At 45.8% G+C, this 27,634-nt stretch overlaps 9 non-coding genes and 1 pseudogene across 9 annotated transcripts; 4 read left to right on the forward strand and 6 right to left on the reverse strand.

Annotated features, from left to right (window-relative positions):
* Positions 1-1,670: 1,670 nt before the first annotated feature.
* trnag-ucc (transfer RNA glycine (anticodon UCC)) lies at positions 1,671-1,742 on the reverse strand. Its single transcript has one exon. It is a non-coding gene; the product is annotated as a tRNA-Gly (tRNA).
* A 2,245-nt stretch (positions 1,743-3,987) lies between these two features.
* LOC138232384 (U4 spliceosomal RNA) lies at positions 3,988-4,129 on the forward strand. The gene has a single exon (XR_011187115.1). It is a non-coding gene; the product is annotated as a U4 spliceosomal RNA (small nuclear RNA).
* A 4,340-nt stretch (positions 4,130-8,469) lies between these two features.
* Positions 8,470-8,540, forward strand: trnag-gcc (transfer RNA glycine (anticodon GCC)). Its single transcript has one exon. It is a non-coding gene; the product is annotated as a tRNA-Gly (tRNA).
* Positions 8,541-13,808: 5,268 nt separating this feature from the next.
* LOC138232374 (U4 spliceosomal RNA) lies at positions 13,809-13,950 on the reverse strand. Its single transcript, XR_011187106.1, has one exon. It is a non-coding gene; the product is annotated as a U4 spliceosomal RNA (small nuclear RNA).
* A 1,292-nt stretch (positions 13,951-15,242) lies between these two features.
* On the forward strand, positions 15,243-15,361 carry LOC138232474 (5S ribosomal RNA; annotated as a pseudogene).
* Positions 15,362-15,976: 615 nt separating this feature from the next.
* Positions 15,977-16,140, reverse strand: LOC138232318 (U1 spliceosomal RNA). Its single transcript, XR_011187053.1, has one exon. It is a non-coding gene; the product is annotated as a U1 spliceosomal RNA (small nuclear RNA).
* A 1,807-nt stretch (positions 16,141-17,947) lies between these two features.
* On the forward strand, positions 17,948-18,066 carry LOC138232464 (5S ribosomal RNA). Its single transcript, XR_011187192.1, has one exon. It is a non-coding gene; the product is annotated as a 5S ribosomal RNA (ribosomal RNA).
* A 3,656-nt stretch (positions 18,067-21,722) lies between these two features.
* Positions 21,723-21,864, reverse strand: LOC138232407 (U4 spliceosomal RNA). The gene has a single exon (XR_011187138.1). It is a non-coding gene; the product is annotated as a U4 spliceosomal RNA (small nuclear RNA).
* Positions 21,865-22,094: 230 nt separating this feature from the next.
* On the reverse strand, positions 22,095-22,211 carry LOC138232430 (U5 spliceosomal RNA). The gene has a single exon (XR_011187159.1). It is a non-coding gene; the product is annotated as a U5 spliceosomal RNA (small nuclear RNA).
* A 5,077-nt stretch (positions 22,212-27,288) lies between these two features.
* Positions 27,289-27,360, reverse strand: trnag-ucc (transfer RNA glycine (anticodon UCC)). Its single transcript has one exon. It is a non-coding gene; the product is annotated as a tRNA-Gly (tRNA).
* Between the last annotated feature and the right edge of the window lie 274 nt (positions 27,361-27,634).

Raw genomic sequence — 27,634 nt, forward strand, 5'->3', positions numbered from 1 at the left:
TGCTCTGCTCTCTCCTCTGTGCAGCCGAGCCCGACTCACGGTAAAGTGAAAAAAAAGATGCCCTCAACGTGAGATTTACTCTGGAGCGAGGATAGATGTTACCTTTTTATCATTTAACAGGATGTATGTGATGTGGCGACTAGGTTCAATTTTGTATCCTCTTTAAAAGATTAAGGACTGGGGTGAGCGTGATTTACCACCCTTTCAGCTAAGAACCCGACTTGCGCACCGTTTAAGCTGCATAGACTCGGTCGTTTAACTCTTCTCCGTTAGCAGGGTTAAGGTTAAAGAAAAAAAAATAGCTGACTCCTTTTTTTTACCAGCCGCTAGCGCTGATTAGCAAGGCTTGTATTTCATGTTTTGCAAGTTGCATCCATTTTAAGAAAAACAAGTCGCGTTAAAGACAGGAAATGAATACTTGCATTTAATTAAGTCTAGCCGTAGGCTGGGATCTCCTGTTTACTAGACAGGCGCTTTAACCAACTAAGCCACGGCGCCCCGGGAGTGTTGTCCTTTTGCAGCCACTTGGACACACCACTCAGACACATCTGCATTCGGTGTGTGCTCCGCCTGCTCGCTGAGCAAGTTGCCACCTTTACATACAATAGCAACATCGACACCAAGAGAAAGGATGACAAATGGCTTTTATCTGGAACTTTTCATGTCCAAGGAGCTCAATGTGCTTTCTGTGTACAACAGGGCCACTGAACTCCACACTGGCCACTGAACCACAGCAGTGGCTTGCTGGCTTGACATCTCCCAAGGAAAATGTTGAAATCACATGTGGAACAGGAAAATGACCCTCGAGTACGTGGGGAAAAAAAGAAAAAGATCATCTGGAGCGCGCCAACCCATGTCCGGACAGCCCAGTTTCATCGACAAGGTGGCTGAGTGGTTAAGGTGATGGACTGCTAATCAATTGTGCTCTGCAGGCATGGGTTCGAATCCCATTCTCATTGCTCTCCATGTCTGACACGTGTGCCTGTTCGACATCGGCCCTCCTGTTGTTTGCTCCGGTGCTAGAGCCGTACATTTTCTAGCAGTGGCTGAACATGGTATAGTAGGCCAACGTCGGTATCGAGCAGTGACAGTAACAGTACTTACTGCGCCCCATAAGAAATCGTTTGTCCCTGTTCAAAAGAGATTGTGCAATGTCCTGCGGCGTTCGTAAAGCAAACCTTTGACAGTTTGAAAAGAGGAATTTATTCTGCTTCCTGTGCGTGCAGTAGTTACAAAGTTGAACGTCTTTACACGATCTGCTGCAGTTTTCAGTGGGCGGGCTTTGTCAGATGGCTTGAAAAAACGCACTGTGTTTCGGCTCGGGAAACATCATGAGCAGTGTCCTGCATGTTTTCTGTGTATAGCTGTCTTTTAACGCATACAGAATTCATTCGAAATCATTGATTTCTCCAATTAACAAGGGTCCCTTTTTGAACCTGCCAGAAGCATTCTTTCAATGTAACAGATTTACTCCGGGGAAAGGCAGCATGACATTGAGAGTAGCTCAAGCTTTCAGCACCCGTATCGGACTGCGTGTATGCAGACACCGCTCAGAATCCCCTGTAAGATTCTCCCTCAATTCCGTTTTTCAGTGCTTTAGCTCTTTCAAAAGGCTTCGCTTTGCTAGTCACAATCCAAGGCTCATGACAGCATTTGAAAACATTCGCCACTGCGTTGGCCGGGAATCGAACCCGGGTTAACTGCTTGGAAGGCAGCTATGCTCACCACTGTACCACCAACGCACACCCACAGGAAGCCTGCAGGACACCACCAGAGAATGCTTTTTTTAATTTTTTTTTTATTAAACAGAATTTACAAATACAAATACAACAAGAGGATCAGAGTCATGTACAAGAGAAAAAAAACGCAGCAGAAAAAAGCATTTAACTACCAGAGGTAATTAAGTAATTATGTGATCAAATTGTATATTTTACACGTATCATATTTTCCTTGCTTTAATATTTCTCAATTATTTATAAACTTTAGTTTCAACATGCATGCGTTTCCTGTAAAAAATAAAACTCAGCACACAGTTTTTCTTTTAACAACATTTCGAGTACCTCTGGCATTCATGAAAAAGACATACACAAAAGCAAATAACTAACTCTAAGACTGTCTAAACTATTGAGTTTTTCAAAGAACCAGAACTATAACAGTCCTTAACACTTAACTACACCATTCCAAACTAACACTAAAGAAACACTAGTATATACTGGTATAACAAATATAACCAAACATAATCATTAACTGAGCAGTCACTGGGAGCAAATCTCCTTCCCGTCCACAAAGGCCCTCGCTCCCACAAAGTAGGCTCTCCTCCCCTCTCTTCTGGCAGCTTCAACCTGGGGCCACAGCTGGTTCCTGGTGCTCCTGTCCGCGGCAGACAGGTCCTCTGCAAACCTCAGTTTGTTCCCATTCAAATACTCATTCCCCCTCGCCGCTCGCCACAGCATGTCCCTCGCCGTCCTCTTGGTGAACTGTATTATAATCGATCTGGGGCGCACTTGCCCAGACATGTTCGCTCTCCCGAGCCTGTGAACAAAGTCAATGGCCGATATTACGTCCTCCTGGTCCGGCAGGGTCCTTTTACAGATACCCTTCACTGTTGCAACAAGGTCCTTATCACGTTCCTCTTTAACTCCAAATAATTTTAAATTCCATCATCGACGGTATCTATCTACATCGTTCACTTTCAATTCAAGTTCTTTAATATGCTTTTCTTGTTTGGTATTTACTTGTTTAAGAACTTTTACTTCACTCTTTAAGTCTTCAACCTCTTTAAACACACAGTCCATGGACTTTTTAAGACTTTCGATTGCGACTGTATTAGATCGAATCATTTCCTTCAGCTCACCCAAGCTCTGTGCCATCATGTTGAAGATGTTGGTCTGGAGCTCCTCCAGCGTCAGGTCGCCCCTTCCTCTCTTGGCTGCCGGGGTTTTCACAGGTGTGCTGGGCAGGGACTCCGGCTCTTCCTCTGGCAGCTGAGTCTCACTTGGGCTGCGAACGCTCGCGTACGAGCGCATCTCCAGCACTCTTTCCACGTCCCCTCCAGCTGCTTCACTTTTCCCTTTAGTTGCCATCAATTTTCTTGTAGTGCTATACATATACGATTGAGGTTTCTTAGACTTCTCCTTCGAAGACCCAGCACTCTCTTTTCTTTTCCCAGTGTTACTCATATCGAAATTCTTAAACCTAAAAAAAATCGTTTTTTTTTCTTTCAATTATAACTGAAGTTTAAACAAGTAGTGTTAAGTCCTTATTTTTCTGTAGTCAAAAAAAGCAAAAATTAACATTCAGGTCATGAAAAACTCAAAAAAAAATCCTCAACCACTAAACTTTACCTCCCACCTGAGCGCCATCTTGAACGCCCCTACCACCAGAGAATGCTCACGATTTCGGAAGCTGTCTCCGGGACGTGCTGATTCCACACATCCTGAATAAATCATGATATTGTTAGTTGCTGTAGCTAGACGTTCAAATGAGTTTCATGGCCAGATGGACTGTTTCCTCCAGCGGTATAGTATTGCAGTGAGACAGCACGATGCCTGCAAGACTATGTCACGCTAAACGCCACAGATTGTGTTTGTCCGTTCATGTCAGTCATCCTGCAGCCACGGGAAGTGGGACACAAACATGCCGCAATGCTTTCAAGACGTTAGGATTTGTTTGTGCAACATCCGAGAAGAGTACTTGTGGCTTGAATGTGAACTGTACGTGCCCGCCCCCTTTCCTCTGTAGTGCATGAGTTCCTCCCAGCATGCCCTTCGTCATTGTTCTGTCATCTTGTATTTAAAGGGTTGTATTTCTGCTGCTGAAAAGAATCAACGGCTTTCTTTGTTCCCAACGGAGCCCTTGTCTGTCATGAAATTCTTCAAAACCTCAAGCTAGAAGAAGACGACAAATATGAAGCGTTACAGCAACGACATGCCATGAGACAATTGATAACGATTTCCATAGGATCCCCGCGGTTGCCTGGCAACCGTCAGCTTTGCGCAGTGGCAGTATCGTAGCCTGTGAGGTTTAGCCGAGGCGGGATTATTGCTAGTTGAAAACTTTTCCCAATACCCCGCTTCCGCCGGTTTGCAATACAATCGGCGAAAGCAATTTTTGACAGTCTCGTTAGAGACTGAGCAAGGTGTTTAAAGACAGATTTGGTCATGGTGACATCATGGTAGAAAGAAGCGAGCTTGTTCCCAGTGGGCATTGATTCGTCGAATATACGTATATTTACGGTGAAATTACGGCTATACGTATATATACGTCGCCTCGAAGTATAATCAACGTCGAATTGCAACCGTAAAATTGACGACATTAACAAACGCATATATAACGTCGAAAACACATCTAACACAGTGCCTGAGGCTTTTTACTGTATGTATCGTGTGTGCCGCAACTAGGAGTATACGGCACTCTGCACAGTGTACGAAGTAAATTATTTTCGCAGCAATTAATTTACACGTGTATAATAAATATAGTAAATATAATAAATTAATTACTGCGAAAATAATTTACTTCGTACACTGTGCAGAGTGCCGTATACTCCTAGTTGCGGCACACACGATACATACAGTAAAAAGCCTCAGGCACTGTGTTAGATGTTTTTTCGACGTTATATATGCGTTTATTCATGTCGTCGATTTTACGGTTGCAATTCGACGTTGATTATACGTCGAGGCGACGTATATATACGTATAGCCGTAATTTCGCCGTAAATATACGTATATTCGACGAATCAATGCCCACAGCTTGGCATACAAGGGTTTTGCTGAGGGGGTCTTGCCACCTGCCTGAAAAAAAACAGTAAAATGTTTGAGTGCCTATAGAGTTTCTATTTTTATTTTCTTGACAAAAGTCCCCCATCAGTGCGCGGTGCCCGAGGAAAAATCTGTAGGGGGGCGTCTGAAATTCTGAGGGGGGAGTGATATTTCGGTTGAAACGGAGCTGTACGGTGCAGCTACCCAAATGAAATCTCGCAGCTATGCCATTGATTAGTGCTTCATGATAGAAGATAACGACTAGCAATCTGGTATTTGCGATGAAGTTCAGTTTCACATTTTTCGTCACTCTCAAGGTTTGTATTGCCTGGAGCGAAAAGTACCATAAGCGTTCATTTTTGCAGCTACATGGACGTTCTGAATCGTTAAGAAAAAAATGTTGTAAAACCAACAGAAAGCACAGACTGCTATAACTAGTCCTAGTTATATAACGATTTTAAGTATAATGATAAACTACTGCAAGGAATCGGTCCACCTGAGCAAACAGGATCGTAATGTTGACACTCAATAATATGTGCAGTTCCTGGACGGATAGCCCTCCTGCCCATCAAACAGACTGAGTGACTGTTCGTGTCATTTAGTGTTGTCTGACCATTGACAAAGTACAACTATTTTTTTAGGGTGCAAATTAAGTTAGGTAAAACTTTTTGCCCAAAACTGAAGGGGCGACATTCCCCCCTCCCCCCGTGATGCCAGGCCTGTCCCCATCCTATTCCATAATGTCATTATATATAATACCATACAACAGTGACCGATCCTTACTTATTGCATGCGTTAAAATTGCACATCAGCTCATAGCAGCGATGTATTATCAATGTTAAATTTCAACCATAATATCGACAACATTAATAAACGCATACATTGAGAAAATATCGAACCCAGCATATTTTCCGGTTATATACCACAATGCATTGCTAGTATTCGTTGGTCACCATTTTGGACACGTTTTTCAAACGTAGAAGTATATCCGAAAATATCTCAGCAATCCTCTTTTGACGAGTAAGTATGAACAATAATAATACTATCTGAATACATACAGATCTTTCTTAATATTATTTTGATTAAAATAGTATGTGAATAAGCAAAAAAATGGCACATAAAATAGTGTGAATGGGGAAGATGACACAAAATCGTTTTGCCGTTTCTCTTATTCTTATTCTATGTTGTACTTTCAAACTTTGGGTACTCTTTAATTAGGACAGACTTTATTGCTCAACTGCTATGATGCAAGCCAAATTTTATACATTTATTTCAGCTTTGAGCTTAGTAAACCGTTCATTTTTTAGATTATACTAAAGAAGATATTAATCATTAATTATTTGGGAAGTAATATTATATAATTTTCTCCTAGCTGCGGTGCTGAAGTCCCACCCTACATCAACAGAAAAAGAAATAAAGGAGCACGCAATGTGTTACTTGAAGAATGCATATGCAAGGCAGGGGGCCAAGAGATCTGGACTCTGAAAATAATAGGTTTTTGGTTCTAACTGTTAGGACAATTAGACAGGGTTTGCAAATAGTGGACAAAAATCGTCTTAACTTCCATTGTAATATTTTATATTTTATGTAATATTTTTTTCTTGGAAATATAGAAGTTGTACATTTTAAAATGTATATTTGAATCAAAATGTGGTTTTGAGTTAGTGTGTTAATGTAATTAGTTTTGTGTTTGTCATTACTATACTGTATATTGCCATGTTACCAGAATTTGAAGCTGAAGTTTAAGACTAGTTGTGTTTTTTATGATTATTGCCCATATGTTGATTGTTGATTGATTGTATACAATGTATAATTTGAAATACATATGTTTCAGGTGTGAATGTGTATTTTCAGAATACATTTCTAAACCTAATCATTGGCTTGTTTTACTTGTTTCTACACCTATAAAATCTATCTTTGATGTATAATAGACCTCTACCCATATACGTATAATAGACCTCTAATGTTATCCCTATAATAGACCTCTAACCATATACGTATAATAGACCTCTAAAGTTATCCGGAACTCCAACCATATATGTATAATAGTCCTCTAAATTTATCCGTATAATAGAACTCCAACCATTTATGTATAATGAACGTCTAAATATAGACGTATAATTGACGTTTAACTTTAGACGTATATTAGAATTTCATTCTAGACGAATTGTAGACCACATTTAGACGTCTAAGATATGCGTTTAATAGACGTATATTATACGTCTTTTGCCCAATGGGTTACGTCTCAACAGAAACGCTCTTTAGCTCTTTCAGCGTTATGCAGAGAACATCGTCTGTCGAGATCATTTTTAGTCAGCGCGAAACGCCGTGTGCTGTCAGTTTGATTTCATATTGCTCGTAGCGGCGCCTGGCTTTTGTCTGTCAAACGTTAGGTTGCGCTTCTTCATGCTGCAATGAGTGGAGCTTTATAAACGTCTGTACTTACTGCGCCCCATAAGAAATCGTTTGTCCCCGTTCAAAAGAGATTGTGCGATGTCCTGCAGCAAACCTTTGACAGTTTGAAAAGAGGAATTTATTCTGCTTCCTGTGCGTGCAGTAGTTACAAAGTTGAACGCCTTTACACGATCTGCTGCAGTTTTCAGTGGGCGGGCTTTGTCAAATGGTTTGGAAAAACGCACTGTGTTTCGGCTCGGGAAACATCATGAGCAGTGTCCTGCATGTTTTCTGTGTATAGCTGTCTTTTAACGCATACAGAATTAATTCGAAATCATTGATTTCTCCAATTAACAAGGGTCCCTTAAAGGATGAGTCAAAGTAACGTCTAATCGGATTAGTTTCCTTAGAGCTGGTTCAGAGTTTGCTCAAGAGTTTACCTTTCACAGATGCGCAAAGAAGAATGTTGGGGGTGCACGCTTCAAGGCGCCTTACAGCTGTAGGGATTGATTCGAGACGATTCGTGGCGTGTGCTCGTTCCCATATACCGTACGACCTGGGGTGCAGTGCTAGGATGACGTACAATACCGCTTGGGCACGTAACAGCGTTATATGCAAGTGCGGGACGTGAGGGTTTTCGTTTGTTCGTTTTGTTTTGCTCTGCTTTGCTTTGTTTTGCTTTCCATCGCGTTGGTAAGAGCGTAAATAAAAAGACGATTCCTGTGTCTACCACTAATGTAAGAGCTATTTCAAGTGCGACGTGGTGCGGCTTTTCAAATGCTTGTGGGCATTTCTCTGTTGTTGATTCTTTTTTTGTGTGTAACAAAGTGGCATGTCCGGACGGGGAGACTTTATCATTCCGACATGAAGCCACCCTTAAGTCCTCTGAGGCGTGTCTGTCTGCAAGGCTTGTATTTTGGAAATGTTTTTTTGAAACGGAGAACGACTTTGAAATAGGCTTCCGCCGGCGCCTCGCGATCCAGGTAAGATTGTAGCAAGAACGCAGCGGCGGTGGGGCTTGCTGTAGTCGTGGCTGAGTGGTTAAGGCAATGGACTAGAAATCCATTGGGGTCTCCCCGCACAGGTTCCAATCCTGTCGACTACGTTGTCCGCCTTCAGTCGGTGTGTTTCGGCACAAGCAAAGAAGCGCGCCTCCTTGCTGTTCCTGGTGGTTTTAAAACGCCCAATCGCTTGTACCTGCTGCCTTGGAAATAAGTTCTTCAGCGTCCGCAAATGGCATTTTGCAGCTGGAAGCAGATGTCGACGCGTTTTGCACAGAGCACCAAAAAAGCGTCTTTTTTGAAGGCCCAGGCACTGAGCATTGGTGGTTCAGTGGTAGAATTCTCGCCTGCCACGCGGGAGGCTTGGGTTCAATTCCCGGCCAATGCAGTGGCTTTTGCAGCGAGCGGCTCCATCACTTGCATCCCCTTGCAACTTGCAACTAAAAACCCACTGAAGCTAAGCAGGTGTGAGCCAGGTCAGTACCTGGATAAGGATGAGCTACAGGGAAAAACAAAGCTTCCAGCTGGAAGCGGTGTTAATGGTGCCGGCGGGGGGGCGCTCACCCTGAGGTCTGTGCGGGTCCCAATGCCCCAGTATAGTGACGGAGATGCTGTGTTGTAAAAGGGCGCTGACTTTTGGATGAGATGTAAAACCGAGGTCACAGCGCTCTGTGGTCATTCAAAATGACCACCAAAACCTTTGACAAAAGCTCTTGGTAATTGATGGTCTTCAATAATGCTTCTCCTTTAGGTACATTTTAAATCAGCTGAAAAATGCTGTGAAATGGGGGGGCACTTCAGGCCAGTGTAGGATTTGGGTTACAAGAACCATGAAACTGCACGAGAAAGCCCGTACACTGAATTACACGGCTTTCTATTCAAAGGAGGACAAAAGAAATTCCCTGAGTTTGATTTTTTGCAGCACAGAGAGGAGCACTGTCGTGAGGCCGGTTAGCTCAGTTGGTTAGAGCGTGGTGCTAATAACGCCAAGGTCTAGGTCTAGGTCCAGGTCCCTGTTTGTGAAACAGGCAAATGACTGTCTCAGGGGCCCATTCCTCATTCTCAAGACACATGTATGCAGTATGTACACCATGCATTGAGCAATAGGGACTGAATACACCACAGGTAAGGTTAGAAGTCATTCTGAGGTGCCACATGTGAGGGATACAGCTAGGCATCCGAAATGTAGGGTTTGAGACCCTTCAGGAGTATTGCATCCTTTGAGACAGACCCGTGCATGTTAAACAAATAAAAATAAAAGCTTAAGTTTTGTATTTATCTTGTACCATAGAACATGATTTTCTTTGTATTTCAAGCCCACAAAGCGTCCAAATGACGCACTACATGATATAAGGAAGATTATCACATGCATATCGGTATTATCTTTCTTATGAAAATGCATTCCTTTCATTACCTTTTACTTTTTAAAATGAACTCAAATTGAGTATAATGTAATAATTTAAGTAGAATAGATTCTAATAATATAATGATCCAGTGTTTTGCACTACTTCACTGCTTCACTGCTCTATGCCATCTGGAAATAAATCCTCAGACTGCTTACTGCCCTGGGCATGTACCAATAAATTAAAGGAGCACATCTGTTTATCACTGCGTTGAAGCAGGAGACACACAGTCTCTGCAAACACATCCTAAATACAGTGTTCCAGCACCTTTGACCTCATCCAGAACGTATCAATCCTTGAAAGGGATTGCTGTCCGAATGCACATCTGAATCCCAAACAGAATCTCTAGTAAAATACGATCATTTGTGAAACAGGCAAATGACTGTCTCAGGGGCCCATTCCTCATTGTCAGACACATGTATGGAATGCTTTCACCGTGCATTGAGCAATAGGGATTAAAAACACCGCAGGTAAGGTTAGATGTCATGTTCTATGATCATTTCTTTCAGCATTAGGGACTAAATATACTAAACGTATGATGCTAAAATGTTATTTTCACATATATTAATGTAATAAATGATTGCTTATGCTTTATAAACAAATCTAATTAAAATAAAAGCTTAAGTTTTGTATTTATCTTGTACCATAGAACATGATTTGCTTTGTATTTCAAGCCCACAAAGTGTCCAAATGTTCTATGATCATTTCTTTCAGCATTAGGGACTAAATATACCAAACGTATGATGCTAAAATCCTGAAAAAAGGATGTGCTCCATCTCGTCAGTAGATTGGATTCCAAAACTGATTTGGGTCAATATACATTACCTTTGAAATTAAAGTACAGTCTACTGTTGGGAACCATCAACTTAGAAAGCATTGGCCTTCCCTGGGGGTCAGGTAGGTGCAAAAGATAAACCTTTATCCTATCTTTATCTTAAGATAAGTGGCCAAGCAGTATTTTTCCAAGTTTCACCAAGCACATCATGTTGCCATAGTAGACAAAGTTTTATAAAATGTTAAATAACTTTTAAAAAAAGTATCTTGGTCTTACAGTACTGTACAAGGTGAATTAAACTGTCCCTGGTAATAAAAAGTAATTAGAAGCATCTCAGAAACTTTATCTCTAGAAACATTAGCTGTTTTATATCATGTAATTTAGTGTGATGTTGTCAGAATTCAAGGACATTATCACACACAGAAATTGGTTCAGTTAAATCTAAAAAACACAGCTAAACATGGGTTTAAATGTAACAGAAGTCTTACCTCTTGTCAAAAGATTTAATTCAAGAAGCGATGTAATAAATGATTGCTTATGCTTTATAAAGAAGCTTAAGTTTTGTATTTATCTTGTACCATAGAACATGATTTTCTTTGTATTTGAAGCCCACAAAGCGTCCAAATGATGCACTACATGATATAAGGAAGATTATCACATGCATATCGGTATTATCTTTCTTATGAAAATGCATTCCTTTCATTACCTTTTACTTTTTAAAATGAACTCAAATTGTGTATAATGTAATAATTTAAGTAGAATAGATTCAGGTAGGAAATATAGAGTCATGATGTTTATGGCTGACATCATTTCACATGTGTGAATTTTAAGCTAAGAAATAAAAACATTTACAATGAAGATACCATTGCTTAATTTTAAATGCCTTTAAAAAATAAATACCTCCTGAGAATAATTTGCCACTCCCAGATCCTTGGTAAGGTACTGTTTGAATCCAATCAGGAGAGGAGCATCCAGGGAGTGCTTTCTATAGAGTCCAGCTTGGGCCACTCTCTTCCGGCCTGCTGATACTTTTTAACTACTCAGGGCCTGTAAGGATATAAAACACCGGTTTAAACATTTTATACCTATAAGACAAATTAGAATTTTAGTAAAAAATAGATACATCTGAAAAATAAAAAAGTCTTACTGCTGATAGAGTTCTTCAGAGCTCACATCTTCCCCTTCCTTATCCGCTTCTGTTTCAGTTTCTAGAGCAGCCTCTGGCATCTCTTCCTCCTGGACAGCGGCCTCTTGCTCAGGGCCGCTGGAATGCAGGTAGATTCTTTTCAACATGCTTTTACATAATATGTTGTAACAATGATTTCAAAAAGAAACTACAGAAGCCTTACAGATTAAAAATATCTCACCTTGCCAATGTGTCTTCAGGCTTCCCATGTACAAAAAGGCCCAAGGACTCTAGCAGTCTTACAACCACTATCCTGTTTGCCTCACCAGACACGATCTCTATTCTGTGGTAATCCACGATGACCCCGTTCTTCAGGTGATTCATCATGTCCTCCCTCGCCTGTTGAGAGGCCATCATGATCTTTTCTGCCGTGGCGTGCTTCATACACGCCCTCTTCAAGTGAGCAGGAAGCTGATCAAGAGTATTCAGGTACATCTTGCACACCAGGGGAATCCGCGCGGGTTTCCTTTGAAAATAAATAATACCATCTGTGTATAGAAACAAGCTAAGACTGATTTCTTAAATTATCCTTAAAATTCTCTCTCATAGTTTGAGCATAATGATTTTATTGCATTTATATAAGAATTGCTCATTGCTCCTAAATAAATAATGGTCTCAGTCACAGACTTTCCAATAGAAGCCATTGTGGAGTTCAGCAACTGCAGGTCCTAGAAGTGGGGAAGGAATTTTAAAAGAGAAATTGAATTACAATACAGAAGGAATGGCTGAGGGTTCACTGAAATATATAAATATACAAATTCCAAAGACTGAGTCCATATAGAAACAACTACCTTTCATTTTCAGTATAAGAAAAAAAAACATTATCTTCCAAAGCATCATAAAATTGTCCCTTCTTCCAGACTCTACTTCTCTCTTGTAGTAGTATAGCAGACCTTTCCAGGTGAGCAGATCACAGAGTCCGAAATGAGCTTCCTCCATCAAGCAAAGTACCTGAACATGACTCTGTCTTCATAAAAGCGCCCCTGTAATAAAGAAATTAAATCCGAAATCAAGAGGGCAGTTGCCTACCGAAATACAAGAAGTCATCAATTTTAACCTAGCAACACATTAAAGGCTGCATCTATACAAGTACGATTCTAGAAATGCTCACCAGATTACGTTTTAAGAAGGAACTGCGCCTCAGGTTCCGCCGAGATCTTAACTCGGATGGCAGGATTCAGAGTCCGGAGTGCGGACTGATGGCGCACGGAGGGTCCATATACTGTGGATCCCTCAGTGATCTTCCGCATATTCAAACCGCCAGCGTGTGACTCCCCTGTCCCCGTGACCTCATTGCTCTGCTCTCTCCTCTGTGCAGCTGAGCCCGACTCACGGTAAAATGGAAAAAAATATGCCCTCGACGCGAGATTTATTCTGGAGCGAGCCAGTGTTGCGCATAGCTGCCTTCAAAGCAGTTAACCCAGGTTCGATTCCCGGCCAACGCAGTTGCGAATGTTTTCAAATGCTGTCATGAGCCTTGGATTGTGACTAGCAAAGCGAAGCCTTTTGAAAGAGCTAAAGCACTGCAAAACGGAATTGAAGGAGAATCTTACAGGGGATTCTGAGCAGTGTCTGCATACATGCAGTCAGATAAAGGTGCTGAAAGCTTGAGCTACTCTCAATGTCATGCTGCCCTTCCCCGGAGTAAATCTGTTACATTGAAAGGATGCTTCTGGCAGGTTCAAAAAGGGACCCTTGTTAATTGGAGAAATCAATGATTTCGAATGAATTCTGTATGCGTTAAAAGACAGCTATACACAGAAAACATGCAGGACACTGCTCATGATGTTTCCCGAGCCGAAACACAGTGCGTTTTTCCAAGCCATTTGACAAAGCCCACCCACTGAAAACTGCAGCAGATCGTGTAAAGACGTTCAACTTTGTAACTACTGCACGCACAGGAAGCAGAATAAATTCCTCTTTTCAAACTGTCAAAGGTTTGCTTTGCGAACGCTGCAGGACATCGCACAATCTCTTTTGAATGGGGACAAACGATTTCTTATGGGGCGCAGTAAGTACAGACGTTTAAAATGCTCCACTCATGCCGACGATGCAGCATGAAGAAGCGCAACCTAACGTTTGACAGACAAAAGCCAGGCGCCGCTATGAGCAATATGAAATCATACTGACAGCACACGGCGTTTCGCGCTGACACAAAAGTAATCTCGACAGACGCTGTTCTCTGCATAAAGCTGAAAGAGCTAAAGAGCGTTCCTGTTGACACGTAACAAGCTCGTTTCTTTCTACCATGATATCACCGTGACCAAATCTGTCTTTAAACACCTTGCTCAGTCTCCGACAAGACTGTCAAAAATTGCTTTCGCCGATTGTATTGCAAACCGGCGGAAGCGGGGTATTGGGAAAAGTTTTCAACTAGCAATAATCGCGCCTCGGCTAAACCTCACAGGCTACGATACTGCCACTGCGCAAAGCTGACGGTTGCCAGGCAACCGCGGGGATCCTATGGAAATCGTTATCGATCGTCTCATGGCATGTCGTTGCGGTAACGCTTCATATTTGTCGTCTTCTTCTTCTTCTAGCTTGAGGTTTTGAAGAATTTCATGACAGACAAGGGCTCCGTTGGGAACAAAGGGCGTTGTGAGAAAACCGTTGCTTATTTTCAGCAGCAGAAATACAACCCTTTAAATACAAGATGACAGAACAATGACGAAGGGCATGCCGGGAGGAACTCATGCACTACAGAGGAAAGGGGGCGGGCACGTACAGTTCACATTCAAGCCACAAGTACTCTTCTTGGATGTTGCACAAACAAATCCTAACGTCTTGAAAGCATTGCAGCATGTTTGTGTCCCACTTCCCGTGGCTGCGGGACGACTGACACGAACGGACAAACACAATCTGTGGCGTTTAGCATGACATAGTCTTGCAGGCATCGTGCTGTCTCACTGCAATATTATACCGCTGGAGGAAACAGTCCATCTGGCCATGAAACTCATTTGAACGTCTAGCTACAGCAACTAACAATATCATGATTTATTCAGGATGTGTGGAATCAGCACGTCCCGGAGACAGCTTCCGAAATCGTGAGCATTCTCTGGTGGTAGGGGCGTTCAAGATGGCGCTCAGGTGGGAGGTAAAGTTTAGTGGTTGGGGAGTTTTTTTTGAGTTTTTCATGACCTGAATGTTAATTTTTGCTTTTTTTGACTACAGAAAAATAAGGACTTAACACTAGTTGTTTAAACTTCAGTTTTAATTGAAAGAAAAAAAAACGATTTTTTTTAGGTTTAAAAAGTCCGATATGAGTAACACTGGGAAAAGAAAAGAGAGTGCTGGGTCTTCGAAGGAGAACTCTAAGATACCTCAATCGTATATGTATAGCACTACAAAAAAATCGATGGCAACTAAAGGGAAAAGTGAAGCAGCTGCAGGGGCAGCAACAGGGCGGAGGCGCCGCGCGCCCGGCCGACGTGTTGGACCGGTGCGCTTTACGTGCTGAAATAAACACGCGACAGCCCCGAAATGTTTCCAGAGTGCTGTGCACTGAAGACTTGCCTGGTGCTCCTCCGTGCAGATTGTTTGTCCTCCTCCAGTGCGGGACAAGCCAACACAAGGGAGCGCATTCGCCAACATCCAGGCACGCAATGCGATTTGGAAAGCAGCTCCTTTCCAAAGAGTTGCACACGAACGATCCTTCAGTCCCGCTCGGGGAGCACGGAACCCCCGCCACACACAGCTTCAAGTAGCGAGTCAGGCGCTGGGGCTTTCGCTTACGGCCACACCACCCTGAACACGCCCAATCTCGTCTGATATCGGAAGCTAAGCAGCGTCGGGCCTGGTTAGTACTTGGATGGGAGACTGCCTGGGAATACCAGGTGCTGTAAGCTTTTGCTCTCCCGGCCAGCAGGGGTCGCCGTTGGTGCCGTAGGCTTTGGGAGGAAAACCTTCAGGATGGAAAGGTGATCTATAGCCTCATCTCTAGAGATGTTTTGTTGCTGTGGCATGTGTGTGACCCATATTCAAAAAAAAAAACCCGTCTGTAAAACGAATATCGAAGCTGCCTCTAAATCTGCAAATGAAGATGAGTCGATAAACCACTCGTTTTTCGTATAACTAGACATATATTCATTTGTTACCGATTTCATTCATTGAGCACGGATACAATAGAGGTACAGCCATTCACTGTTTGACATGTCTGCACTGGTACAGAACCGAGCAATCAGAAAACGGGTGAAACTGTCTTTAGACTCAGCATACAGTACCGAGGCCCCCCATGACCATCAGCCTAAAGAACGCAGACTACAGCAAAACGACTGACTTTGAAAAGGGAATGAACGTCCGGAAGGAGTAGTGGAACTAGCTTGAGATGCTTCTCCGGACCCCTAACTAAAAGCCAGCGAGAACCAGCAGCGGCGTCCCCTCCTGTCGAACCGGGATCCTTCCGCAGCCACGCAGCTCGTGGTGTCCTAACCCTCTCGTATCTGATTTTGGATCAAGCACATCAGGGGAGAGCGCGAACGCAGTCCCCCACTATCAGAAATTATGCAGTCGAGATTCCCACATTTGGGGAATTCGCAGGGGTCAGCACAGCCGGAGTGCAATGGCCGAGCCTCGCCCTGGGTGAACCTCCTTCTTGATCAAGGTACCTACCCTGCCAGGTAAGTAGGAGTTAAACAGGCCCCTGCAAGCGGCCCGCACCCACAGCACAAGTCGCGCAGCCTAGGCCACCTCCTCGCCCCGCACGCCACCGCCTTCTGCTGGGCCCACTCTTTCACACACTCACACGCCACACTAACACTCAAAAGTGTGGGCAAAACGAGAAAACGAGCGCGCCGTTTCCTACACATCTGCAGTCGCCGTTGCGCATTCGCAGCATGTCCCGGGATGCAATTTGGCCTCATTTGCATAACTCCAGACCGGCAGATCGCCACGCAAGCTTGCGACGTGCGCCTGCCACACACCGAACAAACCTTTTCAGCAATTTCCAAAAAACGGGCCTGCTCGCCTGCCCACAAGGCTCCGTCTCTAACCTGCTCTCCAGAGCCTGCTGCCTTCTGTGCTTTTCTCTCGGCACCGCTGCAGTGCACACAACTCCTGCAGCGGGAGGGGGGGAGAAAGTTCCCGCGCTCCGCCGCAGGGAAGGCTCGCTCCGTGCGCACACGTCCTTTCGATGCCAGTCCAACAAGTGCTCCGCATTAGCTGCGTCGGGGCTCCGGCGTGTCGCACCTCACCTCACCTCGCACTGCCCCCTCCTTGAATGTCTGCCGCTGGGCATGCCCCGCTCTCCTCCGCCTTATCTTATCGCGTGTGAGCACCGACAATGGCCACAATGCCGGGGAATGGCACCTGTAAAGTGTTAATTGGGGCACAGGAACAGCCCGTCTCGTCTCGGGGGGGCCGGCTTCAGAGACAATACAGCAAACACAGCGGGGCGGGGGAAGAAGACGACACCACACATGCGGTTACATTCAGCTCCGGCGGGAACGAGACATTTGTCGGTCTTTTCAAGTGCCGAGAGCCGAGCAATCCTTCACTTGTATCGTTTCTCCCCGGTGACTAGATCTGGCCCTGCGACTCTCGACTGGGCTCACCCCCGGGGCAGCCCAGCAGGTGTGAGCCTGGCCGGCACCCGGATGGGAGATTCCACCCCGGAAAAGCTCCGGTTGCTGCTGCTCCTGCAAGAGGTGTGACTGGGACCAGTAGGGAGCGCTCACCCTGCGGGCTGTGTGGCTCTCTTACGCCCCAGCCTCCTGATGGCGACACTCTGCTGCACAAACAGGCGCCGTCCTTCGGGGGAGGCGTCAAACCGAGGTCCCGACCCTCCTTGGCCATTAGGAAACCCCAGGGCGTCTCTCAAAAAGAGACGCCGGGGGTGTCCCTCTGGTGTTAGTGCTCCCCTTTACCCATCAGTCGGGGTCTCCTCCTAATCCCCGTCTCACCTGTAACAATCAATGACGAGGCCCCCCTGTCCGTGAGATTTAGTACTCGCGCAAGAGACCGGGGGCAGAGCGCGAACGCGGTCCCCCGCCCCCCACAAAGTGAGCGCTCCGGGTTCCCTCTCGGGGCCCTGCAACACAGCGGAAGGGCAGCGAGAAGGAGCCTCTTGCTCTGACGCCGCAAGCCCACAAGAGGGCGGAGGCGCCGCGCGCCCGGCCGACGTGTTGGACCGGTGCGCTTTACGTGCTGAAATAAACACGCGAAAGCCCCGAAATGTTTCCAGAGTGCTGTGCACTGGAGGTTTTTGTCTGGTGAAGACTTGCCTGGTGCTCCTCCGTGCAGATTGTTTGTCCTCCTCCAGTGCGGGACGAGCCAACACAAGGGAGCGCATTCGCCAACATCCAGGCACGCAATGCGATTTGGAAAGCAGCTCCTTTCCAAAGAGTTGCACACGAACGATCCTTCAGTGCCGCTCGGGGGGCACGGAACCCCCGCCACACACAGCTTCAAGTAGCGAGTCAGGCGCCAGGGCTTTCGCTTACGGCCACACCACCCTGAACATGCCCGATCTCGTCTGATCTTGGAAGCTAAGCAGCGTCGGGCCTGGTTAGTACTTGGATGGGAGACTGCCTGGGAATACCAGGTGCTGTAAGCTTTTGCTCTCCCGGCCAGCAGGGGTCGCCGTTGGTGCCGTAGGCTTTGAGAGGAAAACCTGCAGGATGGAAAGGTGATCTATAGCCTCATCTCTAGAGATGTTTTGTTGCTGTGGCATGTGTGTGACCCATATTCAAAAAAAAAAAAACATCTGTAAAACGAATATCGAAGCTGCCTCTAAATCTGCAAATGAAGATGAGTCGATAAACCACTCGTTTTTCGTATAACTAGACATATATTCATTTGTTACCGATTTCATTCATTGAGCACGGATACAATAGAGGTACAGCCATTCACTGTTTGACATGTCTGCACTGGTACAGAACCGAGCAATCAGAAAACGGGTGAAACTGTCTTTAGACTCAGCATACAGTAACCACTCGGCCACCTCGTCTAGGAAACTGGGCTGTCCTGACATGGGTTGGCGCACTCCAGTTGATCTTTTTCTTTTTTTTCCCTCATACTCGAGGGTCATTTTCCTGTTCCACATGCGATTTCAACATTTTCCTTGGGAGATGTCAAGCCAGCAAGCCACTGCTGTGGTTCAGTGGCCAGTGTGGAGTTCAGTGGCCCTGTTGTACACAGAAAGCACATTGAGCTCCTTGGACATGAAAAGTTCCAGATAAAAGCCATTTGTCATCCTTTCTCTTGGTGTCGATGTTGCTATTGTATGTAAAGGTGGCAACTTGCTCAGCGAGCAGGCGGAGCACACACCGAATGCAGATGTGTCTGAGTGGTGTGTCCAAGTGGCTGCAAAAGGACAGCACTCCCGGGGCGCCGTGGCTTAGTTGGTTAAAGCGCCTGTCTAGTAAACAGAAAATCCTGGGTCCGAATCCCAGCGGTGCCTTTTTTTGTTCTGTGTTCTCGAACAGAACTGGTCATTATGGACAACCGCATACGTCTAGACTTAATTAAATGCAAGTATTCATTTCCTGTCTTGAACGACTTGTTTGTCTTAAAATGGATGCAACTTGCAAAACATGAAATACAAACCTCGCTAATCAGCGCTCGCGGCTGGCAAAAAAAAAATAAGTCAGCAATGACTTCTTTAACCTTAAGCCTGCTAATGGAGAAGAACCTAGTCGCCACATCACATACATCCGTTTCAACGATAAGAAGGTAACAACTATCCTCACTCCAGAGTAAATCTCACGTTGAGGGCATATTTTTTTCACTTTACCATGAGTCGGGCTCAGCTGCACAGAGGCGAGAGCAGAGCAATGAGGTCAGGGGGATAGGGGAGTCACACGCTGGCGGTTTGAACACGCGGAAGATCACTGAGGGATCCACAGTATGTGGACCCTCCGTGCGCCATCATTCCACACTCCAGCCTCTGAATCCTGCCATCCGAGTTAAGATCTCGGCGGAACCTGAGGCGCAGTTCTTTCTTAAAACGTAATCTGGTGAGCATTTCTAGAATCGTAATTGTATAGATGCAGCCTTTAATATGTTGCTAGGTTAAAATTTATGACTTCTTGAACTTCAGTAGGCAACTGCCCTCTTGATTTCGGATTTAATTTCTTTATTACAGGGGCGCTTTTATGATGACAGAGTCAAGTTCAGGTACTTTGCTTGATGGAGGAAGCTCATTTCGGACTCTGTGATCTTCTCACCTGGAAAGGTCTGCTGTACTACTACAAGAGAGAAGTAGAGTCTGGAGGAAGGGACAATTTTATGATGCTTTGGAAGGTAATGTTTTTTTTTTCTTTGAAATCGAAATGAATCAGAATATCAGTGCAAAAGACAAACTCTTGGTTTGGTTTAAAGAGATATGGTTTTAAAACAGACAAAATGTAGAAAACAGGTGTTTCTCACTTTTGGAAAAGAATGGACCGGGGGTAATATTTTACTAGTTGCAGTGCTAAGCTCACTGGGTTACAGCCCTGCAGTGTCACACGAGGGCCAGTGGTGCAATGGATAATGTGTCTGACTATGGATTAGGAGTTTGGAGGTTCGACTCCTGTCTGGCGCTGGTTGTTTTTAAACACATCAGCCTACTCCCTAAGTAGTCTGTGCTACTTACTGCATTGTAATCGTACCCAGTAAGAGATTTCCTTCATGTAAATGAACTGCACCTGACAGCTTTAGAAAAACACCTGGGCTCAGTACGGTGCTGAGAGCTCAAGTTGTGTAGAATGTAATAATTTAAGTAGAATAGATTCTAATAATATAATGATCCAGTGTGTTGCACTACTTCACTGCTTACATACATCCTAAATACAGTGTTCCAGCACCTTTGACCTCATCCAGAACGTATCATTTCTTGAAAGGGATTGCTGTCCGAATGCACATCTGAATCCCAAACAGAATCTCTAGTAAAATACGATCATTTGTGAAACAGGTAAATGTCTCAGGGGCCCATTCCTCATTCTCAAGACACATGTATGCAGTACGTACATCATGCATTTAGCAATAGGGATTAAAGACACCACAGGTAAGGTTAGAAGACATTCTGACTATATTCTAAAATATTGGACTCATATTCTTATGATGGCAGACATGATGCTGTGTTTAAAACCGGGGTTAATGGACATTATATGACTGTCAATTCTGTTTTGTTTTGGAGACTCTTGGCTGCCTATGTGGTACAGTGCAGCGTGAAGAAAACATTTTCCAAAACTGTGTCAGCTCAAAAGTTGTAAGAAAATCTTTCCAGCTGCTTTAACTCTCTTCATTTTTGTCATTTAATTGTCTGTCGGCACTATGTAGCAGCGTTGCATGACAACCCATCTCACCACGGAAAGGAACCTAACAGCTTTTGTAAGAGAGGAGAAAAGGACCTGGCCCGTACGGGACTCGAACCCACAACCTTGGTGTTATTAGCTCTAACCAACTGAGCTAACCAGCCTCACGACAGCAATCCTCTCTGTGCTGCAAAAAATCAAACTCAGGGAATTTCTTTTGCCCTCCTTTGAATTGAAAGCCGTGTAATTCAGTGTACGGGCTTTCTCGTGCAGTTTTATAGTTCTTGTAACCCAAATCCTACACTGGCGTGAAGTGACCCCCCATTTCACAGCATTTTTCAGCTGATTTAAAATGTACCTAAAGGAGAAGCATTATTGAAGACCATCAATTACCAAGAGCTTTTGTCAAAGGTTTTGGTGGTCATTTTTAATGACCACAGAGCGCTGTGACCTCGGTTTTACATCTCATCCAAGAGACAGCACCCTTTTACAACACAGCGTCTCCGTCACTATGCTGGGGCATTGGGACCCGCACAGACCTCAGGGTGAGCGCCCCCCCGCCGGCACCATTAACACCGCTTCCAGCTGGAAACTTTGTTTTTCCCTGTAGCTCACCCCCATCCGGGTACTGACCTGGCTCACACCTGCTTAGCTTCAGTGGGTTTTCAGTTGCGAGTTGCAAAGGGATGCAAGTGATGGAGCCGCTCGCTGCAAAAGCCACTGCTTTGGCTGGGAATCGAACCAGAGCCTCCCGCGTGAGAAGCGAGAATTCTACCACTGAACCAACAATGCTCAGTGCCCAGGCCTTCAAAAAAGACGCTTTTTTGGTACTCTGTTAAAAAAGCGTTGACATTACCTCTTTCAAAAGGCTTCACTTTCCTAGTCACATTCCAAGGCTCATTGAACCCGGGCTTTTTCCTCCAGCGGTATAGTATTGCAGTTAGACAGCACGATGCCTGCAAGACTATGTCACGCACTGACGAGACTGTCAAAAATTGCTTTCGACGATTGTATTGCAAACCGGCGGAAGCGGGGTATTGGGAAAAGTTTTCAACTAGCAATAATCGCGCCTCGGCTATACCTCACAGGCTACGATACTGCCACTGCGCAAAGCTGACGGTTGCCAGGCAACCGCGGGGATCCTATGGAAATCGTTATCAATCGTCTCATGGCATGTCGTTGCTGTAACGCTTCATATTTGCGGCCGGACACTTCCCGCCCCCCAAAGAAAAGAGCGCCAATCAGACAGGCGGAGACCGAGGACTCACAGAGCAGACGGCCACAGTCGCCATAATAAGAGCGATTGTGAGCGATTTTGTTTTCTCTCTTTGACCAGCCCAGCTGCGCCCCACCCGAAGGCAGGGAAGCACAAAAATTGTATGGAACTCATTCATGCTCCTCTCCATGGAAATCTTTAGTAAAAGGCAAAAGATTTGTACGAGATGAAGAGAAACCAGAGTGCGTGGCAGCACAGCTGCAGGAGCCCAGGCCGCCTTCAAAGCCTCTGCCCTGCCGGTCGTGGTTGGCAATGCACCTGGCCTTACAAATGAGCCAGTGGGGCCCGTTCAGCTCCGGGCTCATCGCCTGCGGCTCTCGGCTTACCTGGCAGGGGAGATACCTTGATCAGCCTGTAGTTGGAGTAGTTGGATTGTTTTCTTGTTTTGTGGAAGCAGTGTTTGTTTTGCAGTTTGAGATGGCAACCTTTGGATCCCGCAACAATGCTGTACGTTTTGAGCTTTTGGATGACCTCTTCATGGATCGTATGCAGTTCAGCAGAAAAGTGTTACAGAAGGAACTTGGCTTTGAACCTCGGCACTTGGATTTCATCTTCGCTCTCCCAGGTCAGAAAGCATTTGAGGTTGTTTTTGCTACCTATTCTCTGTTTGAACAATGTGTGGATGTGTTTGAGGCAAAAAAAGGGAAAGTTCCTGCCCTTGAGAAGATCAACTTGCAGCCTCTGACACAGAGAGAGAGGAAAACGGTGCATGTTGTTATGTTCTCGGAACTGGCAAAGACGGAGGACATTCACACCTGGCTTAAGCAGTACTGCACCGTCCACCATGGAACTGAGGTTAGAGATGTTGACGGTATAAAAACAGGAGCAAGGAAATTCGAGGTTCGCTTGCTACCGGACAATGTAAATGGAGGCTTAAGGCACCTGCCCTCTACGATCCGGCTGGGCGCCTGCAATGGCTATGTTTTTTATGTGGGACAACCAAAGGTGTGTCGGCGCTGTGGTGCTGTGGGACACCTGGCATCGTCCTGCACTGTGAAATGCTGCAAGACCTGTGGAAAACAGGGACATTTAGCCTCTGACTGTTCAATGCTGCCAAAGTGCAATTTATGTGGTTCGGAAGGACACGTTTTTAAGAACTGCCCTCACGCCTACGCCAATAAACTCAAAATGAGAAAGGATGAGGCAGTGCTTGTTTCAGCCAAACCGGCCCGAAAAGCCAAAGCAAACAACAAGTCAAACAAAGAACCCTTGTTGGACAAAGACTCTCAGCCTCCAGCCAGGATCAGTCCTGCTGTGGCTCCGGGGCCGGTGGAAGAGAAATCCACTACGCTCCCACAACCGCAGACTGCACCAGACAAGCACGAGGGTTTGAAAACCCCCGAGAACAGCGAGGACCCCTCCCCCACTCCTGCTCCTCAGAACAAGGGCCAGTGTGGGGCCCCCCGGTGGAGCGGGTCCAGCGACGATACCCAGGATTCAGCGGAGCTGCTTTTCTTAGACTCTGCAAGTGCTACAGATGCCCTCCTCTCCTCCATCCAGTCCATCACGGAGGATCTGCAACAGCTGGTGGGTGAGGGGGAAGAGGAGACTGGTGCATCGGCTGCACCCCTTTCCCCTCAGTGCTCCCAGGAGCTGGACTTGAGGAAAAGGAAAAATGACTCTGTTTTCTCCCCGAGCGAGGAGGAAGGAGAGCATGGCGATGGGGACAGCTGGAACCCCTCCACCCCTCCCTCTACCCCCTTCCTTGAAATGGACTCCGTGAATGCTTTTACTGCTGCCACCCTGATGAAGGCTCATTCAGAGGATGGCTGGCAGGAAATTGGTAAGAAGAAAAAGAAAAAGAAGAAGGTAACAGGTGAGACCGAAGAGAAATGTGTTTTGTAAAGACTGGTTCCACTTTCTTATGTAATATGGATCTAAACATAATTTCTCTTAACACCAGAGGTATCAATGACAGAGTTAAATGCCAGTCTGTCTTTGATTACCTCCAGCAGAGAGAGGGAGATGTGTTGATGTTGCAGGAGTGTGCTTTAGCCTATCAAGAGAGGTATAAAACCTTTGAAGATAGGTGGGATAAAGGGCCTTCTGTTTGGTCAGGGGACAATAACAACAGAGCCTCTGGTGTGGCCATTCTTTTCAAAGGATGGGCTTTCAAATTGAAAAGTATTCAGAGGGTCATAGATGGCAGGTTGCTGTGTGTGGATGTGGAATGGGGGACCGTTAACCTGCGGCTAATCAATGTGTATTGTCCTACTGACGTGGGAGGAAGGGTGGAGCTACTCAAGGCACTCTCTCCCCTATTGTTAAGTAGCACAGACGTGATAGTGGGAGGGGATTTTAATTGTATCTTAGAGCACACAGACAGGCAGTCTAGCTCTCCGATAAAATTGGATTCCAGCTCACTGGCCCTGCAAAACTTAGTTCAAGACTTTAAACTCTCAGACACATATAGATGTATATATCCCACAACAGCAGGATATACATGGTCAAGGAGGAATAGCAGCTCCAGAATTGACTATTGCTTTGTCTCAGAGAGAGTGAAAGTTGTTGGGGTCACTCTTCAGCCTGTCTTCTTCTCAGATCATCAGGCTTTAGGGTGTAGAGTGGAACTCCAGGGCGGGACTGTCTTTGGCCCAGGCCTCTGGAAACTCAACACTAAGCTGCTAGAGAACGAGGGGGTAGTATCCCGCTACAAGGAGAAACTATCACAGTGGCTGTCCTTGCAGTGTCTGTACGGGTCAGTAGGAGAGTGGTGGGAGGAGGTGAAGATGAGGACAAAGGCCTTTTTCATGGCTGAGGGAAGGAAGGCTGCTGCCAGACGGAGAGGAGTGCTAGCCAGGAAACAGAGGCAGCTGCAGCGTCTCTACACGATGCTGCACAGTGGCTTCGCTGTGCTCGAGGATATCACCCTTTTAAAAAAGGACATCCGGAGCATAGCCGAAGAAAGTAGTCGAGGATTGCTGTTAAGAAGCAGAGTGCAGTTCTTGGAAGAAAATGAGAAGTGTACTCGCTTCTTTTTCAGGAAAGTGGTAGGCTCCAAGTCTGTCATGGAAAGTGTAGTTGATGAGGAGGGACGAGAGAGAACAGAGCCGAGTGCTATCCTCTCCTGCACCAAGGCCTTCTACTCAAGACTGTACAGCTCTACAGAGGTAAAGGATGAAGAAATTCATTTTTTTACCTCAAAGCTAGAAAACGTTTTGAGTGAAGAAGATAGGGAAGTACTTGAGAGGGATTTGACAATAGAAGAGCTGAGACAGGCTATGGAGAGCTTACAGAAGAGGAAAACTCCGGGTGCTGACGGGCTCCCTAAAGAATTTTATTGCACCTTTTGGGATCTGCTTCAGGATCCGCTACTGCTCCTATTCGAGGGAAGCTATAAGACAGAATTGCTGCCTGACTCCTTAAGAGAAGGCACTATCTCTCTCTTGTTTAAGAAAGGAGCAAAGAATGACATAAAGAACTGGAGACCCCTCAGCCTGTTAGGCGTGGACACTAAGATCCTGTCCAAAGCCCTTTTCCTGCGCCTACAAAATGTAGTGGCCTCACTGGTAGGGAAAGAACAGACTTGTGGGATAGCAGGACGCCTGATGAGCGACAACCTGGCCTTGTTGAGGGATGTCTGTCTGTACTCAGAGGATCGCTCCCTCCCTCTGTGCATTTTAGGTGTAGACCTAGAAAAGGCCTTTGACCGCCTAAACCGGCAGTACTTAACATTGGTACTTGAGCACATGAATTTTGGCCCCATCATGAGAAAGTGGATTAACCTGCTGTACACAGGTAGCAACAGCAGAGTAATGGTTAATGGCAATAGATCACACCCCTTTGAAGTCTGTTCAGAGGTGAGGCAGGCCTGCCCATTATCCCCCTTGTTATTCGTTTTGGCTATGGAGCCCTTAGCCTGTGCCTTGCGCCAGGATCAGGCCATTAATGGGATACCAGTGCCTGGAAGTGGGGGAGGAGAGGTAAAGACATCTCTATACATGGATGACGTCACCCTGCTCCTCTCTCACAATGCCTCAATTAGCAAGAGTGAGATTTTTTATCAGAACTGGAGGGAGCCAAAAGAAGGACATGATCTCAGGCTGCAAGAGAAGAGAATTAATTTACAGGTGCCATTCCCCGGCATTGTGGCCATTGTCGGTGCTCACACGCGATAAGATAAGGCGGAGGAGAGTGGGGCATGCCCAGCGGCAGACATTCAAGGAGGGGGCAGTGCGAGGTGAGGTGAGGTGAGGTGCGACACCCCGGAGCCCCGACGCAGCTAATGCGGAGCACTTGTTGAACTGGCATCGAAAGGACGTGTGCGCACGGAGCGAGCCTTCCCTGCGGCGGAGCGCGGGAACTTTCTCCCCCCCTCCCGCTGCAGGAGTTGTGTGCGCTGCAGCGGTGCCGAGAGAAAAGCACAGAAGGCAGCAGGCTCTGGAGAGCAGGTAAGAGACGGAGCCTTGTGGGCAGGCGAGCAGGTCCGTTTTTTGGAAATTGCTGAAAAGGTTTGTTCGGTGTGTGGCAGGCACACGTCGCGAGCTTGCGTGGCGATCTGCCGGTCTGGAGTTATGCAAATGAGGCCGAATTGCATCCCGGGACATGCTGCGAATGCGCAACGGTGACTGCAGATGTGTAGGAAACGGTGCGCTCGTTTTCTTGTTTTGCCCACACTTTTGAGTGTTAGTGTGGCGTGTGAGTGTGCGAAAGAGTGGGCCCAGCAGGAGGCGGTGGCGTGCAGGGCGAGGAGGTGGCCTAGGCTGCGCAATTTGTGCTGTGGGTGCGGGCCTCTTGCAACTTGGTTTATTTGGTTTATTTATGGTTCGCATAAATAAAACCGGAAAAGAGGAATTTATTCTGCTTCCTGTGCGTGCAGTAGTTACAAAGTTGAACGTCTTTACACGATCTGCTGCAGTTTTCAGTGGGCGGGCTTTGTCAGATGGCTTGGAAAAACGCACTGTGTTTCGGCTCGGGAAACATCATGAGCAGTGTCCTGCATGTTTTCTGTGTATAGCTGTCTTTTAACGCATACAGAATTCATTCGAAATCATTGATTTCTCCAATTAACAAGGGTCCCTTTTTGAACCTGCCAGAAGCATTCTTTCAATGTAACAGATTTACTCTGGGGCAAGGCAGCATGACATTGAGAGTAGCTCAAGCTTTCAGCACCCGTATCGGACTGCGTGTATGCAGACACCGCTCAGAATCCCCTGTAAGATTCTCCTTCAATTCCGTTTTGCAGTGCTTTAGCTCTTTCAAAAGGCTGCGCTTTGCTAGTCACAATCCAAGGCTCATGACAGCATTTGAAACCAATCGCCACTGCGTTGGCCGGGAATCGAACCTGGGTCAACTGCTTGGAAGGCAGCTATGCTCACCACTATACCACCAACGCACGCCCACAGGTGCCCTGCAGGACACCACCAGAGAATGCTCACGATTTCGGAAGCTGTCTCTGGGACGTGCTGATTCCACACATCCTGAATAAATCATGATATTGTTAGTTGCTGTAGCTAGACGTTCAAATGAGTTTCATGGCCAGATGGACTGTTTCCTCCAGCGGTATAGTATTGCAGTGAGACAGCACGATGCCTGCAAGACTATGTCACGCTTAACGCCACAGATTGTGTTTGTGTTGGACAGTTGGACCCTACAGTTGGACCCTCGTC

The sequence above is a fragment of the Lepisosteus oculatus genome, unplaced genomic scaffold (assembly GCF_040954835.1).
Source record: "Lepisosteus oculatus isolate fLepOcu1 unplaced genomic scaffold, fLepOcu1.hap2 HAP2_SCAFFOLD_63, whole genome shotgun sequence".
Lineage (NCBI taxonomy): Eukaryota > Metazoa > Chordata > Actinopteri > Semionotiformes > Lepisosteidae > Lepisosteus > Lepisosteus oculatus.